The following is a 19,698-nucleotide window of genomic DNA, read 5'->3' as shown; positions in this document are numbered from 1 at the left end:
CAGTCAGCCTCCCCTACCTTCCATTTTGGTAAACATGGAGATGGAATATTTTTCATAAACTTTAAGTGAATGGGCCAATGATCACTGCCATGATCATTCTGGTCTACTACCCACTGGTAATCTAACCTCAAAGACGAAGAGCAGATAGTGAGGTCAATGGCTGAATCAGTATTATGAAAAACATCATGTCTTGTAGGGGAACCATCATTCATTAAAGTGATGTCATTTAAGTCAAGCAGCTGTTCTATTATTAAACCCCACCGGTCGCAGTTTGGCTCTCCCCAGAGGGTGTGCTTGGCATTAAAATCCCCCATCAGAATGAAGGGTTTAGGAAGCTGGTCTATTAACGTCTGTAGATCGGTTAATTCTAGCTGACGGGGATTACCCTGCACATCCTGCAATCTATTTTCCAATGATGGATCAAGGTAGAGAGAACAAATTGTGATCCATTTATAATTGAAAATTTGAACTGCACAAGCCTGCAACACAGTGTTCAATTGAACAACTCTGTGATTAACAGACTTACGGATTATGATGCCTGTGCCTCCCTGAGCACGTACACCTATCAGGGGAGTGTGCTCTCCCAACTTTGTCTCTTGTAGACACATTACAGATAGATTATGTTCCTTGAACAGAACCCGAACTTGCTCTCTATTTGGTATAAATCCACGGATGTTCCATTGCATGAGAGCCATTATTTAGAAGATGGGAACTTAAAATTTTCTACCAATTTAGGAATCTGAGTCCTGGTGAGAGAGATCTTATCAGTTGTACCAGAACTACTTGATCTAGATCTGGGTGTTATAGATCTTTTAGATGATGGGCCTTCACTTGCCCTTCCAGTTTTGCTTTTATTTTTCCTATGATGGCCGAGTGACCGAGAATGAGGCGAAGAGGGAGAAAGGGCCCTCTTCTGATGAATAAAGAGGGCCTCTATCTCCTCATCGTCATCTCCACGGTGCACTGTAATGACAGGATCAGGTGAGGGCTCAATGTCAGGCAATGTCCCTGTCAGAGAGAAGTCGTCAACAAATTGAGATCTGGCTTGAACCCTTGAACCAACAGGGTCCCGTGGCTTGACCAGAGTCTGCAACATGAGGAGCCCTGCCAGAGGGGGCATGAGAAGCCTCACTAGGGGGGCCGTGGGGAGCCCCACCAGAGGGGGCGTAGGAAACCCCACCAGGGGGGCACGGGGAGCCCCACCAGGGGGGGCATGGGGAGCCCCAACAGGGGGGGCACGGGGAGCCCCACCAGAGGGGACGTGGGAAACCCCATTAGGAGGCCCCAAGGGAACACCGCCTGAAGGCGCACCAGAAGTAGCAATATCCGGCTGTTGTGCCTTCAAGGCATCTGAATAAGTTTTCCTTCCCAACAGCTTCTTGGCCTGTCCCACACTGATGTGTTCAGCGATAGATTTAAGTAATGCCTCCTGTTCTTTTTTGAATGCACTGCATTTCTTATCTCGGGCTCGATGTTCACCCTTACAGTTCACACAAATTACCGGTTCAGAACATTCCTCGTGCTCAGGCTTGCCACACGATTCACAAAGTTTATTCCTGGTGCAAACATTAGAGGAGTGTCCAAAGCCAAAACATTTAAAGCACTGGAGCACTCTCGGTCTATAAGGACGAACTTTCATAATTTCATTGTCAAGAACAATTTCAGATGGCAAAAAAGGACTTACAAATGTTAAAATAATCATAGACGAGCGGGGCACTTCGAAAACCTTCCAAACCACATCTGGACACATCGCCAAAATTTCCTCTTCGTCCATTTCATGTAAATCTTCATTGAAGATGACACCCTTTGCATAACTAAAATTATAATGAGGTTTTACCTCTTTTATCATACCTTTGGGATCAAGCTTTAAATTTAGGAGCATTGCTGATTGAACATTGGTCTTGGCATGAACTAAAAAACTATTACGCCCAAAGCGAGTTACTTCTGGGCTCCCAACATTGCTGATCTTCTGGCTTACCAACCTTTTCACCTTGAAGAGGTTGCCTCTGGGTCTGGTGATCTGGAGGTTTTACTTATTTTACTCGAATCTTTAGTTTCAGTTGGTGGTCTATATATCTCAAGATACCTAGGGACCTCTTCTGCCTCTACAAGTCCAACACTCATAGAATCTGACCTAAACTCTCTGTAGGCTCTGTGAGCTTCCGATTCCTTGTTGAAAAATATCCAAAATTCAAAACAACCATAATTTTTGCCAAGTCTATTCCGTAATTCTTTTACGTTCCCAAAATTACAAAATTCATTAAATAAGGTTTCATAATTCCAGTCTACAGGGAATGGTTTTACATACAAAATGTTTGTAACAAGGAGCTCATTTGAAAAAGGCTCCAAAGTCACAATGGAGGAATTACCAGAATTTTCCTTGTCCTTATCCTTGCCTAAGTCGTCAACAGAAGGTTTTAGTGTCTCCATAAGACGTAGAATTGATGATTCGTCCAGGAAGCCCCCCACCCACCATGGATCCACATTTAGAGGACAGTGTTATCCCATACAGGGCTGCCCTAGGGGTACCACCCAGATATACACCCCACCCTCTGTGCTTAAGGCGTCATGATGTCCGTCGAGATCAGACCCAGCACTAAGAGAAGGGTTTGACATATAAACTTTCCCCTTGCTCGACCACATTAGGTACTCAGAGTTCTACGGGTGAGGTGGCCTGCCAACCATCCTCACCCTCCATCAAATCCAATGAACAAGTCCAAATCATGTCCAAAACCAATCCAAGTCATCAACATAAAATCCGTGCCTTATAGAGGGAGGAAGCAGAAGGAAGAAAAGTTTTAGTAAAAGGAAAAGGGCTGACTTATTTAGTGTTTTAACAGCTGGGCACCAAGGCCCAGCGAGAAAGTAGTTCCCACCAGGCATCAGGGCCCAGCTGCTGAACCCTAAGCCCCCCATCCTCGGCAAGGCTTCAGCATCTGGGGGGTCAAGGTCATACATGTTCAGGCTCTCTAGTCGTCATTGGTAACCTATTTGCTTGATGTATGGAGTTAACTTGGTGGCTCTTGCTTGTATTATAGTCTATTATGTCCTTTCTTAGTGTTGGTGACCATAACTGTGCTGCATATTTAAGATGAGATCTGACTATTGATGTGTAGAGCTGCAGTAACGTTTTCTTATTTCTGTATCTGAACTGCCTCTTTAAGCATCCCACTAGTTTTTGTGTCTTCTTTTAAGTTTTCATGCATTGTTTTGTGGATTTTAACTCCTTGGTAATAACTCCAAGGTCCTCTTCTTGTTCTACGCTACTTATGTCATTCCCAAGCAGCTTGTACTAGTTGGCATGAGGGTTGTTTGTTCCTATTCGTAACACTTTACATTTATCCAGGGGAAAAGGCATTTGTCATGTTTTCTACCACTCCTATTTTCTTTAAATAATTTCCTAAAACTTTCCACTGTATCTGGGTCTACTGCATTTACACCTAGTTTGGTGTCATCTGCAAATTGGCTATCCTGCTAGTTAAGCCTACATCAATGTCATTAATGTAAATAAAAAAAAATAAAATAAAAAGAGCGGGCCAAGGACAGAATCCTGAGGAACTCCGATTGTCACATCTGCCCATTCTGATTCTTCACCGTTTACTACGACTCTCTGTTTTCTATTAGTTAGGCAGTCTTCGATCCAGTCTGCTATTTCTCCTACGATTCCTAAAGTTCAAACTTTTCTCATTAGTCTCTTGTGTGGAACTTTGTCAAAGGCCTTTTGGAAATCTAAGTAGAGTATATCTATTGCTCAATTACTGTCGTTAATACAAAGCATGTTATGGAAAACTCCAAGAGCTTTGATAGGCAGGATCTGTTTGGTCTGAAACCGTGTTCTCTGCTTAAGAGAGAAAGAGAGAGAGATAGATTATAATTCTAAAAATTGTTACATGTTTCCAGCATTGTATCTTACAAAGAGGTAGTAGGTGAAGTTTCTTTGGCAAATACAACCATTAAATACATGCATAAAAAACAAATTATATAATTTTGTTTTCAGTGTTTCTATCAATATTTTACTGAAGTGCAGTGGGTACACAATATCAAAATTTAATTATAGCTTTGAGATTTACACATTAATCTATCCAAGGGAAGGGGGGCCACGCTACCAGGTAACGCCCCCCCCCCCCCCCCCCCCCACACCTGAAATCCGTCACTGGATCGGAGTGATCTTTGGCCGATGTGTGTACATGTGGGTGGAGAAGCCACGTAGCTAACGTGAAGGCTAGTTACGTAGCCACAGACTCGACCAATCAGCGATTCTTATGCCCACCGGGCTATGACGTAGACCCAGTCCGTGAGCTGTGCAAGCTGCAAATAGGTGTTCTCCGTCCTGATGTGCGACCTGAACACGTACCGAACTCTTGATTCATCACTAAAAGTAGACAGCTGCAGTGCATGTCGTCTCACTCGTCCGTTTAGTGTTGTTATTGGAGTTACAGCAAGTGATCGTAGAACGGCATATCGGTGAGTCAAGCAAACCGATTTATTTTACTCGTAATAATTCGAAAGTTCAAACCATCATCTTGATTCCGTCATCTTTTTACTTGTATCGGTAGAACTTGTATATGAACAGGTGTAACTTGTATATGAACAACAGAGAGAGAGAGATATTCCTCATGCAATATGAAGTTTTTATCGAGTCTCTGTTGTGCTTGGAAGTTCCTGATAATTCCCGAAATGGCGAACTTACGGTGTGTAGCTATTAGATTACATTAATTCCCTTTATTCATCAAGGAAGCAATTTACATTAAAATATGGACAAAAATTATTTTCTTAAAGTTTGCATTTACAACGCAGTTCAAATTTTTCTATCAACTATAGAATGATATATATATATATATTATATATATATATATATATATATATATATATATATATATACATATATATATAATATGTATATAGATATATATGTCTATATATATATATATATTTCAATGTTTTCATGATTGTTCTTCAGCATGGCGTTACACACAACCGTGTACTATATATAAAATGTGTGCATATATACATATATATATATATATATATATATATATATATATATATATATATATATATATATATATATATATTGAACCGAACCTAAATTCAACAGAAACATTCACAATATTGTAGAGTTCAACTTTTATCTTTTTTGATAGCACAGTCCATTATGGGACGGCTGCATCCTACCTCGCGACGAAATAGGCAAATCGAAGTGAAAGAAGCGGTTGAAGGAAGGGTTAATTAAAAGAAATGAGTTACCTGATGATGCACTACTCAGTGTACTACTTGTAGTAGTTGCTGAGTCAACCCTCTCCTTTAACTTTTCGAGCAGAATTGTGAATGCATACTCCTCTTTCTCTCATCACTTTAATCTTTAGATTTCATATTGCAAAGAAACGACCATTCTTTATATAGCTCATTGAATTCACTCCAAAATTCTGGATAATTAAAGGCCATTATGCTCAACATAGAACATGACCTTCAAGACTTAGTGTTTTCATTAAGTCATTAGTTGCTAAGCCACTCAAGATCATCAGAGATAAACCCCTGTAAGTCACGACCTGGAGATTTCGAAAGGAAATTTGGAATGCGAACCGGGCGTTGCCAAATTCCCGCAGAAAACATCCAATCACCAGGCCCTGCCCACTTTTGCCAGTGCCTTACGACGCTCCTGATTGGATGTTGATAAGCCAATGACAGGGCTGGAAACTCTGTCTCTCGAGAGTGTTCACATAGGCAGGAAGTATGTTCCACCTCTCCTGAGGGATATGTCTTTCAAAAATATCCTTCAGGAGAGGTGGAACGTACATCCTGCCTATGTGAACTCTACAGAAAGACAGTTTCAACTGTCATTCATGAGCGTCGTAAGGGACTGGCCTAGACATCGAATGCACTGCTGATGTGAATCTACTATAGTGATAACAATAACTGTTTCATCATCTTTCTGTGCATGGGTGCCTTTACCCAAATTGACACAGGTTTCAATGTAATTTTCTTTGGGTGTAAATATTCTAAAGGTATACACAATTGTTACTTAAGACTTAATGCTTTTAAATTTAAGATACTGTGATAAGTTACAAATAAACTGCCATGCCATACATGGTTAAAGCAGCCACATGTTACAGACTTTGTACTAAGTTGCCATGGTACACATAAGTTAAACTCCATGCAAAGTACAGAACCTGGCATTGAGATGATCAAGTGCAGCTTTATCAATATCAGCTTTTGTCTCCTTATAACAGGGTGGATTCATTTCAGAACCAAAGTTAAAACCCAAAAGCAGTGCATATTCGAATACTAAACTGGGCGACCGACTAAACTGTCTCCCAGTGAAGAAAAATTGTCGCCTAGTAAGATGACTTTTTTACTACTGGACGACCAAGACAAATCCCAAAAATTGACAGGAATTAAGAAATTGAAATTAATTTTTTATTATTATTATAATTGAAACATTAATTATTGATAAATGCTCCTATCATTCAACCCCTATACAACAGTTGTAATAAATCCATTTTTGTGAGGGAGGGTAAGAGAAGGAAGGGCTAAGGTTGCCTATCAGTTTTAGTGTGGCAGGGTTTGTACATGAATATATCGTCGTTAATCATAAATTTTGAGTATCTACGCTTGTAATTTTGATAATGGAAATGTGTTCTATTGCCTTCAAAACCCACTGAAAGTTTTGGCTTTCAGGCGGTAAGGGAGCGCTCACCCTAGACCCCCAGCTTTATGACTAGTACCTAGGCGCTCAGCAATAGTTCTGTAATATTCCTTAAATTACAAATCATAATATCCATCTGGTCACCCAGTGAAATTTTCTTAGAATGTGAACTGTTGTTTTGAATCCTGGTCTTGGTTGGAGCACTTACTATATATAATTCCTGAAGACGATGAGGCTATCCTAAGACATCTAATAGCCTACATACATGTTACAAACTTAATACACTGCTTTCATGGCGGATATGAATTGATTTTATTTTTAAATATATAGCCTGAATTTAGCTGGAATAGTTTCAAGATTAACTTGTGGTCTCTTGTTTTGTAGCTTAGCGCAATAGGCTAACTCTATAGGTGTTGTGATAGCTTTGTAGTATAGCCATTGATTTCCCACTAGGGTGACCCAAGTTCTAGTCCTGTTCACAGCTTATTAGCATTCCACTTACACATGACCTTATTGTCTTTGTGACCTAGGTACCTTGGGCTTTGGGTGGCTCATATGTCTTTCTGCTGATCTATCAACAGGTCTACCTTTCATACATCCTGTGTTAGTGGAGAGGGTCTTGAGTGCCATTCATTTGTGCATACATAAGTCTCCAGGACATAGTGCAAAAGTGCATGCAACAATGATCTGTGTCTTGTCTTTGATCCTCGCTGCTCACCTTGAAATAATGGTTCCAGCCTAACAAAGGGATAGGTTCCAATCCTAGTTAGGATACGCATGCTTATATGTGATTCCATATGGAGTATAAGCCGTTCCCAAAGCAAAGTAATTTCAATATTAATGGGTCTTTCATGGTTTAGAACTTTTCAACATAAAAGTGTCATGTGTGAAATCAATGATAAACTATTGCGTATATATAGCCATATAATCGTATCTCACATGATAGCTAGTTCCAAACAGAAAGGCTTAAGTTTAAATATGGCCATGCATTACAAACTTGGATCACAGCTATCAAGGATGAGATGTGTTAATTTTGAATCTAAGTACAAAACCTGAATTGAATAGAAATATATAAAGCAGATTAGAAATCAGCTCTTATGTATATCTCACTATTTTGATTTGATTTATATAGATTTTTGGCATTATGCCAAGCACTGGGCAACTAAGGCCATTAAGCGCTGCCACGGAAATTGACAGTAAAAGGTTTGAAAGGTGTTACAGGAGGAAAACCTCGCAGAGTTGCAGGTGGACACTAAAATGGAAGAAAGAGAAAATGAACGGAGGTACAGTACAAGGAAGGAAAGTAGTTGCAGCTAGGGGCTGAAAGGACGCTGCAAAGAACGAGGTGCACTGACGGCACAACCTCACACACCCCCCCCCCCACTAGGTATCTCTATTACTGTGTCCAGTATGTCAATATCTCTCTAATTCAGATCCTGAAAGGCATATGTTTGAATCCTAATCGGGATACTAGCACTTTTATCACATATATCACATACACTTTCCTTTGGATGCAATTTATTTCCATTATATTGATTTTGATATTAATGGTTTTTGTGGCTAAGTATTTGAAAGTATAAAATGTTTGTGAAATTATGGTTTAATGAATCAGCCAAACTCAGAGATGCAGGAATGAAAGAGTGACTTATATGGTACATGAATGTGTGGTAAGGCAATTAGTTCATTGTATTATGATAGCCTCGTACACTGATTAAAAAAAAATGCTAAGTTGAATCTTGGTCACAGGCTGTCATATGGTTAACGGTGAACAGTATTTTGCTCTTACTTGAAGGACTGGCAATGTCTTTGTGATGCTTGTAATGATATCAGGCATTGGGACCTGCTAAAGGCAGCTGATGCAGCAACAACAAGGGAGTACATTTATGGAATAAGAAAAGCCTCAGTAGTGCTGCTTACAGTTTTGGAAATTAGATACAACCATAGCATGCATTGGCTTCACCTCAGGAACAGAAGGTGTTTACTTGGCCTCAGATCTCTTTTGGTGTTATTTCTGTTTTCTCACGGGCTGAATTTTCTTAAAGCTTTCTTTTTGTTTGTAGGTAAACTGGTCTATATTTCATTAGTAGGAAGATGTGATTTGGTGATTGTTTTAAGGGGATAGAGATAACTCCTTTTAGGCGATGTTTAGGCGGGGGGAATCCTGAGAATGGTTAGAGTATGCATTCCACAACAAGAAAATGTTCTTGATATTAAAACCACAAGAGACAAGACTCACCTTATCAAAGATCTTTACCAGTCTGGTAATATTGAGACCATAAAAGTAAATTACTCTGCAGAACCATAACATGCTCCATAAGACGTGATAAGTCAGTAGGCGGCACACCCTGGCATTTGTAAAGTAATGAGATCTAGAAAGCAAAGTGATGGGCCATTGTTGGCTCTGTAATATCACCACGACCCATGTAAAAGGCAAGGACTGAAGGAGACTTATTTTAGACTAAACAGAACTGGTTACTTGTGATATATAGTTACCTGTACTAATCTTTTAGCCTGTACTTTTTTTATGTTCAGCATGCACTTTGACCTAGTCACAGATCCAAAATTAAGGGAACCATACACACATTCTCTCTCTCTCTCTCTCTCTCTCTCTCTCTCTCTCTCTTCTCTCCTCTCTCTCTCTCTCTCTCTCTCTCTCTCTCTCTCTCTCTCTCTCTCTCTCTCTCTCTGCCTGCATCCACACTTACAAACATGAACTAGGTAACACACTCAGAAGAGACAAGTCCTAAGGAAAAATACTTGTGACTCATGCCCCCCAGTTAGTCTTGGTCAAGGAGGAAGGGGAAGCCACATCTTAAACTCTTGCATGTGCTTTGAATGACTTCATTAAGCTAGAAGGCAATATGTTTTCAGACACCTTTTTATACATACCATTAGAAGTGAAAAGTCTCCTGTATCCTGGTTTGAAAGCACAGGTCGTTTTCAATTAATACTTACCAGCACAGACTGAGTAGAGGAGCATCTCGACTGGGGTAAAACCAACAAAATATCAGAGTTGAATGGTGGAAGTCTGGAACCTATGATCACAGACTGAAGGATACTGAGCTTTGGACATGGGTTCTTGAACAAAAAAAGAAGAGACCTCTGACAAACCCTCCGATACCAGACAAACTCTTAGAAGAGGCTGAGGGTAGAAGAAATAGTCTTCAATGTTAAATCGCTGTTGGAAGCCTATAACTATGGCTCAAAGGGAGATTTAATCAGACTGTACAATCAAGAGACATCCATTCCTGGTAGATGAAGTTCCAAAGTGGACAAGATTGTTCAAAATTCTTAATAACCAAGGAGAGTTCCACTTAAGTGGAAATGTCAACCCTCTTAAGTTAAACACCCGTGATAAGGGTGAATGATAACCTTTCACTGCTGAACAGAAAGGGACTTATCTTGACAGAGAAAGATAAGGAAGTCTGCCAGTAACTGAATAAAAGTGCTGAGTGGAGAGGTACCCATTCCCCGAACACAATCAGAAAAATGGCCCACTTTCCGTGGTAGACATTGACAGAAGATATCAAAGATATACTGACATCTGCACAGCCCTACGAGAAATGTCTCTCTCTCTCTGAGGATATGATAGTTAACCTATACGTACCTGTATATGAGGGAAGAGAACAGATCATTTGGATGCGATGTTGGATGCGATGTTGACAGAGGAGTCAGCCATAGGGGTAACTCCCTCAGAGTCCCTATGAGAAGTGTTCACAGATCTACAAGCTATTCTGCTTGTAGCCACAATATGCCTACCAAGGTCAGGTGTAAGATTTGGAGTTATGAAAATCCTGTTGATTGTCCTACAAAGAAGATAGAATGGAGGAAAAGCATAAACATCCGGATTGTCCTAAGGGTATTAGAAAGTATCTTTCATCATCTAGAATCAGAGAGAGCAAAGGGCTGGAAGTTTTCTTTTTAGTCTTGGCAAACAGACCTAGAAGAGGGGTACCCCCAAATCTCAAATATCTTAGTGTATTAGTGGGTGAAGAGACTACGTACCTACCACTTCATTTTGTCAACCAACTTTGTTGGCTAAGATGTAGCAACTGCCTGGAATTTACATGTCCAACAGTCTTACTGAGTATGGGGTTGCCCATTGATATATCATGGTAGCTAGATGACAGAGAGAATGTGACATTGTTCCCCCTTCCTGGTTGATGTAGGCCACTACTTTAGTGTTGCTCTTCATTAAAACCACAGAATGGTTTCTTAACCTGACCTTAAAAGAAAGCAGGACTCGCCACATACCTAACATGTCTACCCTTCCTTCCTTTTGAGGTATCCAAGAATAGAAGCAACTCTGGGGAGAGAGAAAAAAAATGAACCCCCTCCAGAAGATGTTTGTCAGTTAATCACCAATGAAGATCTTCCCTCACACCCTGATACCGTGTACCGAGATGAGAAGATGGTGGACATGGTCTAATCAGAACTGTTTTAGTCGAAATTGAAGACACCAAAGATGACATAGACCTTGACTACAAGTTTCTCTAGAGACAAAACATAACTGAGAATAGTTAGCCAGAACTGAGATGGTTGTTCCTCTTGAAAGAGCAAGATTCTAACTAATTCCTTGAATATAATTATCCAAGCTTCTGCTAGGAATGCATTCATCTTAATAATGCACAGAAGCATGTCCAGATATTTTTGTTGTTGGATTGTGATAAGATCAGAATTCTTCCAGTTGATGACAATAGCCAAAATCTTCATCCTAAAGAAGATATTGTGGTCATGAGGCTAGGATTAACCAATCATCGAGGTACCTCTTGATTTGGCCGAAGCTGAAACTAGAATGGAAACCTGTGAAAACTTGAGAAGCTGTAGGAATACGGAAACAAAGGACTTTGAACTGAATGACTCACTCTCCCCAAAACAGTGTGTAGGAATTTCCAAGGATTTGGATGAATGGGAATCTGAAAGTAAAACATCTTAGAGAGCTATTGAAAGCATGAAATCTGCTCTAACAGAATCTAACGTGGGATGAGAAGTCTTCATCTTAATGAATTCTGTAGAATAAACTTTTTATAAGTAAGAATTGCTTGCAGTAAAGTTGACACTACACTACTCTCTAGTTTGTCTCTGTCCTGTCAGAACGGAAAAATTAAATTATCTCTTGTATTGTATTTGTAATCATTATATTGTCATGACTTCCGTGGCTGCGAGTCTCATTGTATATCGTATTTAACCGACAGCAGTATAGAATAAACAAACAAATACTCTCTCTCTCTCTCTCTCTCTCTCTCTCTCTCTCTCTCTCCCTCCTTCCTCCCTCTCTAAAACCTCCTCTCTCATCTCTCTCTCCTCTAAACAATAAGGTCGTTAAACACGATCTTGAAATTGTCAGTCAGTTGTTATTGAATTCAAAATTCTAGGGAAACCATAAACGTTAATCACCCAATTTATTACATGCAAATGACAACAGACTTCACATAATGCATAGACAATACAGCAAAGGATCTTGTTCAAAATACCACGTTCTCCTTCGTTAAACAGGTAGTAATACAGGCAATTGTAGAATAACCTATTTTTTTAAAGCAATTCTTTAACAGAATACTGAGTAATTTGGCACTTGGTGTAAATATATGATAGCAAGAAAAAATTAGATTCAGGTTTTTCTTTTGAAAAATTTATTCATAATTATCTCAAATGTCATAAAAATCCGCAATCATTTATTAGAGTATATTATTATGTAAACAAACATAGACTTTCGAATTAGTGGTAACTTTACAATGTAAAGTGAGAGGGTATTCCTTATGAAAATCAATTAAAAAGGTGGGCGGGGCGAGAGGATAACAGTCCATCATCGAAGTGCTGGTTCGGGTGATATATTATTCCATGTTCAACAGGCAGTTAAGCCAACCTCCTTGATCTTCGAACTTGCGAAGTTGCTCCTGCTTGCACTGCATGGGTGTCATGGTCAGAAACATCCACAGGGACGTCGGCTATCTGGAGAGAGAGAGAGTGGAAGAGGAAGCAGAGCACAGGGTTTACAAGGTCATCGTCAGTGTTGAAATTAACAAGCGTTAGGTACTGTTTGGCAAATGAACCAGTTGATGGAAGGTTCTTCATTTGTAAATGACTTTCTCCAAAAGATATTCCCATGGTTATCGCAGCACCTTCAACTAATCTTCTCACGTGACAATCGTCAGTTTTAAACATAATTCGTGCACCATCCCAATTATTTTTGTGGTCTAAATTAAAACTATGAGCCACCAAAGCGTTTCCCTGTGCATGAAGATCATAGGCCCTTCAGTGTTCCCTGAATCTTACATCCAGTCCCCTACCACCGTCTCTGTAGTAACAACCATTGCACGAATTATTTTTAAGTGACGATTCTCACGTGAGAAGATGACTTGTAGGTGCTGCTATCAACATGGGAATATCTTTTGAAGATAAGTCATTTACAAAAAAAGACCCTTTCATCAACTGATTCACTGCCAAACAGTACCTAAAACATTTTAATTTCAAAACTGACGTTGACCATGTGAATCCTGATGCTCTGCTTCCTCTTCCTCCCTCTCTTTCTCCAGGTAGCCGACGTCCCTGTGGATGATTCCGACTATGGCACCCATGCAGTGCAAGCGAGAGCAACTTCGCAAGTTCGAAGATCAAGGAGGTTGGCGCAACTGCCCGTTGAACTTGGAATAACTTAACACCAGAACCAGCACTTCGATAATGGGCTGTTATCCTCTCGCCCTACCCACCTTTTTTACATGATCTTCAGAAGGAAACTACCCTCTCACTTTACATTTTAAAGTTACCACTGATGAGGAACACCATTCAGGTGATCGAAAGTCTTTGTTTGTTTTACATAGTAATATACTCTAATATATGATTGTGGATCTTTATGACAGATTGTCATTCACAAGTTTGTGAATTTCTTAACAAATATCTCATTTTAAACTATTTCCTGCTGGTTTAGACCGATATTCTGTTAACAAGCAATTCTTTTGTTTTAATATGTAAAACAAGGACTAGCATTGTGGCGCATATAATTGTCACGAAGTACAAGGGGTGAAAAGAAGAGGAGAAGTCCTGCCGACAAAATAATAAGAATATAAGAAGATTAATAAATACAATGTTGGGCAGAACATTTTTGTGAGGTCATAATTAAGAGATATGAGGAGAATTAAAAGATATAGAAGAACAACTTAACTGATATAACGAAGTTGACGAAGGTCTGAATTCGTTTATGAATATGTTCTCGGATTTTGGGGTATGGAATCAATAACTAAAAACGCAGATGGAAAACACGTTTATGATGGGATGGAACCACTGCAGACAAGATTCTAGCTGAAACTGGAATACACGTCGCATGCCAATTAGGCGGTTTTGCAAAATATGTGATAAAAACCCGATAATTTGGTGCTGTACCAAATAAACGTGACATGACTGGATGTGGTACCTAAAAGGGCATATCACTTATACGTCAGTCAGTTGCAGTGGAAATATTCAGCACTTTTATTCTTAATAGTCTGGAAAAATGAACTGCTAAAAAGTTTACAGATAAAATAAACTGGTTTCAGAAAATTCAGATGAACATATCCAACATATTTTGAAGAGGTTATATTGTGCAGTAGAGTTTGGAATTTCAAAATCCCCTTCTGATGGCTTTTGTTTAATATGAGAAAGCATTTGGCATCGACCATAGATTAATACAATCAAAGACCTTGCGCCACTGCTGCTTTCTTGTTCATATGTGAAGTTAATGGAAATTCTCTCTCTCTCTCTCTCTCTCTCTCTCTCTCTCTCTCTCTCACTCTCTCTCTCTCATCTCTCCAGTCCTCTCAATCTCTCTCTCTCTCTCGCTCTCTCTCTCTCTCTTCTCTCTCTCTATATATATTATATATATATATATATATATATATATATATATATATATATATATATATATATATATATACTCATATATATATATAGATATATATATCTATATAGATATATATCTATATATATAGATATATATCTATATCTATATCATATATATAATATATAACTCATATCACATTTCCGTGATTCATATACATATATCGAGCTACAATGTCCTTTAATATCTAATTCGCTCTACCTCGGAATTAATATATTTTCATATATGCTTAACCAAAGAGGAATTTTTTCTCGATAATAGACTTGCCTGGACCAGGGCGCGAACCCATGGATCCTTTCAAATCCAGGAACGTCAGTGAAGCTTTTACCTACTACACCACCGCGGTGGTGTAGTAGGTAAAAGCTTCACTGACGTTCCTGGATTTGAAAGGATCCATGGGTTCGCGCCCTGGTCCAGGCAAGTCTATTATCGAGAAAAAATTCCCCTTCGGTTAAGCATATATGAAAATATATTAATTCCGAGGTAGAGCGAATTAGATATTAAAGGACATTGTAGTCCCATATATATAATTACCCATATATATATATATATATATATAATGATATATATAATAATATATATTACTATATTATATATATATATATACTAAAAATATATAATATATAATATATATAATATATAATAATTATATATTTATATATATATTATATCTATAGATATAGATCTTATATCCTATAGGATATTTATATTATATAATCTATATTCTATATCATATATTATATCTTAGATATATATATTAATATATATAATCTCTTAATATATATATATATATATATATATATATAATATATATATATATATCTATATATATATAGATATATAAAGATAATATATATATATATAATATATATATATATAATATATATATATATATATATATATATATATATGAATGTCCTTTAATATCTAATTCGCCCTACCTCGGAATCAATATCGTATATGTTATCCGAAGGGGAATTTTTTTGTTGACAAGAAATTTGTCGGCTCATGGGCTCGAACCACAGAACCAAGAATTAAGGTTGATATACTAAGTTAGGTTAGTAGCTGGATGGCGGGCCAGACACTGTGCATTTACATCACACAAAATTCACAATTCCTCTCTATATATATTATATATATATATATATATATATATATATATCTATATCATATATATATATATATATATTATATATATATATATAATATATATATATATATATATAGATATAGATCTATAATTATAATATATATAATAGATATATTATAATATAGATATAGATATATAGATATATATATATATATCTATATCTATAATCTATATCTATATCTATCATCTATATCTATATCTATATATATATATATATTTATATATATATATATATATATATATATATATATATATATATATATATATATATATATGTATATATGTATATATATATATATATATATATATATATATATATATGTATATATATATATATATATATATATATATATATGAGAGAGAGAATTGTGAATTTTGTGTGATGTAAATGCACAGTGTCTGGCCCGCCATCCAGCTACTAACCTAACCTTAGTATATCAACCTTAATTCTTGGTTCTGTGGTTCGAGCCCATGAGCCGACAAATTTCTTGTCAACAAAAAAATTCCCCTTCGGATAACATATACGAAAATATATTGATTCCGAGGTAGGGCGAATTAGATATTAAAGGACATTTGTAGCTTAATGCGTGAATCACGATGATCGAGAGCCAGTAGGAAATAATGAAAAGCAGCTGTTCCTGGCGTTTTCATGTATTCATTGATTTATGAATGCTACCGTTAAGTATCTCTTTTAATTCATAAATGTTATTTGTTTTGGCTGTTGACTAATGTAAATTGTTTAATGATTCATCTAATTGGGTATAACTGTGCAAACTATGCTAAAAGTACCTGAAACTTAATTTATTACATATAATAGGCACATATTTACAATTGAGTTCTGGTTCTGGGTGGCAAAATGACACTAAATGATTGTACGGACAACGCTTTATCTCTAAATCTTTGTACATGTTAATACAGTCACGTTGTTCTTACACCCATTCAAAACAGCATTCAGCGGGCTTTCCATCAATGTATAAATCATGCAATGTCATACTCTGTATGCTTTTACATTTATGAATATATGCCTCCAAAGAAACACAAATCGGCTGTCACCGACCCATTTTTGCTCTCTCGCAGGTCGGACACTACATTCCCCCCCCCATATTGTGTATATAAATTTTCCTTACCTGTAATAAAGTTAGTATGCTTCTACCTGCCTCTTTGTTCACTCCCTCACAACTGGTGACCTCCCGGTTTGGACGGTGACCCAAGCAGTTTTGGCTAAGCCATTGAAGGACTAATTACCGCCGCTCACCTCCAGAGATCTTTAGCGGACTCATACAGCACCTCAGTTTAGATCTAGGAAAGCTCCTGCCACGGAACATCAATGCCTCTAATGGACTCAAAATGGCATACGTTTCCCAGGTGTGTTCAGCCGTTCCTCAAACGGTTTGGCACACCACTTACGACTCCCGTCGACCGTTTCTGTGAGAGCGGACAATGGAAGCAGACAGTTCCTCGGGAGCCACCCAGACTCCCTCGGCCCCCTTCCCAACCTTGCACATAGCTGCCGCTCAGGCTATCAGGTTGCCCCCTTTTACAGCAGACGACTCACCTGCCTGGTTCTACTGAGCAGAGGGGCAATTTCAACTCGTGGGACTCTCAGACGAGGTGCTGAAGGCCGACCTCATCATAGCAGCTCTTCCAGGAGACATATACAAACAGATAACCTCCTGGCTGAACGCACAAACCAACACAGTCACACTCTACAACCTCAAGAAGAAACTCGTGAAAACCTACTCCACCCCCATCCCTGAAAGAGCCGCCCATGCCCTCGACCTGGTCACAAACCCGATGCGAGACGCCGACCCGGAGGATGCTTAGGACACAGCAATGGGCCTCCTCCGCCTGCCAGAAGTAGGCCTGGATGGGAAGAAAAAGGAGGCCAGCCTCAGCCACAAAATATTCCTCCAGCAACTGGCCCCAAAAGTCCTAGAACAGATAATTATTGCCTACACACTCCCCGAGGATGAGCTCATGGAGAAGGCAAAAAAGCTGACCATGGCAGCCAAGACTGCCAAGCTCGCCCCCTCCCCTCTCGTCCCCCGTATGCCTAGCAGCAGAGAATGGGGAAGAAGAAGGAGCAGACCCGCTGCAGGAGCTCAGTGCCGTGACCCAGAAGAATGCCATCCAGCAGCAGCAGGGCAGTAACTCCTGGTGCTACTATCATCAGAGATATAGGAGGCCCTCCAGGAAATTTTAAAGTTCCTGTGCCTACCAGCAGTCAAAAAATAGCAACAGCAGACAACACCAGGCCCAACCATGGCAGCGGCCTTGTCGGAATCACACACCGTAGGATTCTACGTCAGCAACGCAATATCTGGCTGCAGGATGCTTCGGACACCAGGGTGATGCATTCCATATTCCCACTGTCAGGAGAAGACCGCAGCCACAGCCCAGACAGCCCAACTGCCCTCGTCGTGGCCAACGGGACCCACATCTGCTCCTATGGCACGAAGTCCCTTGAAATCTCCATTCTGGGGTGCAACTACATCTGGCCGTTCACCATCACAGACATCAGGGTCCCCTCCTGGGGGTAGACTTCCTGTTGCATAACAGCCTCCTGGTAGAGGTGGGCTGCATGCGCCTCCTCAACACAGGGAAATGCCGTTCTCTACCAATTGCAGCTGACCCAGGCATTTGCTCCATCACACCCCACAAATACGGAAACCTCCTGCAGGAGTTCCCCAAAGTTTTCGAGCCAAAACTTCATCAGGCAGCCAGAATCCCACCCAAACACCACCCTCCAGGCCGCCTTCAGGATGCAAAGAGGGCATTCTCAGAAATGGAGCAAATGGGGATCTGCCGGAAAGCATCAAGCCCTTGGGCCTCTCCCTCCATATGGTGCGGAAACCTGACAGCACTTGGAGGCCCTGTGGAGACTACCGAAGACAACCAAGCAACGATCCCCGATCACTACCCCATACCTAACATGCAGGACTTGACCTGGGCCCTCCTTGGGGCAAAAATCTTCACTAAAATGGACCTCTTGAAGTCTATTTTCAGGTTCCGGTACATTTTGATGACGTCCCCAAGACTGCCATTATCACGCCGTTCGGCTCCTACATCTTTCATTACTCCAACTTCGGCCGGAGAAACGCAGGGGCCACCTTCCAACACCTGATGGACAACATCCTGGGAGACCTGCCCTTCTGCATCTGCTACGTTGATGATATTTTGATTTTTTCCAGGGTCCCAGAGGAGCATCTACATCATGTCAGAGGGGTCCTGAAATGCCTGCGAAAAAACGGGTTGGTCATCCAATTTGTCAAGTGCACCTTCGGTGCGAGAGGGTGGACTTCCTCGGACACGAGATCTCCACAGCAGGCGTGCGCCCCATGGCCTCGAAGGTGGACGCAGTACAGAAGTTCCTGACCCCAACAACAGTCAAGGCCCTGCAAGAATTCATTGGAATGGTGAATTACTACCACTGGTTTGTCCCTGACATCGCCCAAACCAAGTCCCCCTTAACACAGGTCCTGAAGGGTAAGCTGAGGAATCTTACATGGGAAGCAGAGCAGCAGCATACCTTCTGCAACACGAAGACATCCTTCGCCAAAGCCATCACCTTGTCCCATCAGGACCCCACCGCGCCCCTACACATCACCACTGACGCCAGCAGCGTCACTTGCGGAGCCGTCCTGGAGCAGACGGTTCAGGGTTATCCCCCAGCCGCTCACCTTCAGTAGAAAACTGCTGCCCGCTGAGACGAGGTACAGCATGTTCAACTGCAAGCTCCTGGCAGTGTACCAAGCAGTGCGCCACTTCCGTTATCTCCTCGAGGGCGCCCCTTTCACCATCAGGATGGACCACCACCCCTTGGACCCCTTGGTCCACGCATTCACCAAGGCGGGTGACGCCTGGTCAGCATGACAACAGACACACCTGGCAGCCATTGCTGAGTTCGGCTGCACCATCCACTACGTCCACGGTGAGAAGAATCCCGTGGCCAACGCCCTTTCAAGGATAGAGATCAACGCCATCCATCTTGTGATCGACTTTGAAGACCTCACCTGGGAACAGGCTGCTGAT

The 19,698-nt window shown here is 40.2% G+C and overlaps 1 protein-coding gene across 3 annotated transcripts in view; it reads left to right on the top strand.

Annotated features, from left to right (window-relative positions):
• LOC135207238 (uncharacterized) overlaps positions 1–19,698 on the top strand; it is a 69,605-nt gene that overhangs the window by 4,404 nt on the left and 45,503 nt on the right. The window contains exon 1 of one of the 3 annotated variants that reach the window (XM_064238869.1): positions 4,310–4,464. The exons of the other annotated variants lie outside the window; for them this stretch is intronic. The gene's annotated coding sequence lies outside the window, so the exon portion shown is untranslated. Of the gene's footprint in view, positions 1–4,309; positions 4,465–19,698 lie in introns of those variants that run through there. 3 annotated transcript variants of the gene reach the window in all.

This window comes from Macrobrachium nipponense, chromosome 32 (genome assembly GCF_015104395.2).
Source record: "Macrobrachium nipponense isolate FS-2020 chromosome 32, ASM1510439v2, whole genome shotgun sequence".
NCBI classification, from domain to species: Eukaryota; Metazoa; Arthropoda; class Malacostraca; order Decapoda; family Palaemonidae; genus Macrobrachium; species Macrobrachium nipponense.
The sequence above is the reverse complement of the archived record's forward strand: the minus strand, read 5'-3'. Positions and strand labels throughout refer to the sequence as shown.